Source organism: Oncorhynchus keta, chromosome 28 (genome assembly GCF_023373465.1).
Source record: "Oncorhynchus keta strain PuntledgeMale-10-30-2019 chromosome 28, Oket_V2, whole genome shotgun sequence".
NCBI lineage: Eukaryota > Metazoa > Chordata > Actinopteri > Salmoniformes > Salmonidae > Oncorhynchus > Oncorhynchus keta.
Window position 1 is genome coordinate 78,869,420 of NC_068448.1, and position 1,302 is coordinate 78,870,721.

Sequence of the window (1,302 nt, forward strand, 5' to 3'; positions counted from 1 at the left end):
CGGGGACGCTCACATTCATCAAGGCAGGATAGTTACATCACTCGAACAGCAGGATATTACACATTCACCAACAGCAGTGATACGTCATCAACAGCAGTGATATCACCACACCAACAGCATCACCACCACGACAGCAGGATTATTAATAACAAAGCGTATTACACAATTACCAGGGATATTACATCACTCAAATTCATCAACATCAGATACAATACTCACACCCAGCAGGATATTACATCACCATCATCAGCGTGATATTACATCAACCACTAAATACATCACTGCCACCCATACTCAACAGCAAATAACAGCAGGATCAGGATATTACACACATTCATCAACAGCAGGGATATTCACATTCAACAGCAGTATTAATATACACTGATTCTGTCACATCAATTACATTGTGATATTACATCACTCACATTCATCAACAAGCAGATATTACATCACTCACATCCATCACCAAAGCAGCAATACCACAGCAGGATATTACATCAATTCTTCACACTATCAACAGCGTGATATTACATCACCTACCGCAGCAGATATTACATCAATTACAACCACATTGCAGTATTATCACCACATTCAACAAGGTGATACATATCACTTCAATATTCACTTGATAAAGCAGATATTACTATCACTTCATTCACTCGTCAGCAGTGATATTATTATCACCAAATTCATCACCATCACATATCACCACACTATCAAGAGGTTGGCATCGTCTCACCATCAATGCTACCACATTCAACAGCAGGATATTGATCACCTCACATTCACACAGCGTGAGTTGCCATCATGCCAGAAGATTCGTCACCAGCAGATAATATCGTCACACACATCAGTATAGGATATCACTCACATTACCAACAAGGTGATATCGTTCTTCACACTGTCATAGGATATTATCACCGTCAATTGTCAATGCGTGAGCTTACCTTCACATTCCGAGTCACTCTCTGTTACCAATAACATCGTGACATAGATATTACATCACTCATTCACCGTCACATCGCCCTCAGTTCATCAACATCAGGGATATATCATTACTCACCAGCGTGATATACATCACCGTTCATCAACGTTAGTGATACAACACCACACCACCGTCACATTACATCACCACACCATCAAGCGTGACATCGTCTTCACATTCATCTCACAAAGCCTCCCAGCCGACAAGCGTGATACTGTCAGTTCGTCAAGCAGTGATATTATCACTCGCTGCGATATTACATCACCACATCTGTCATCAAAGCAGATAATACATCACCAAACATCAACATCAGGAAG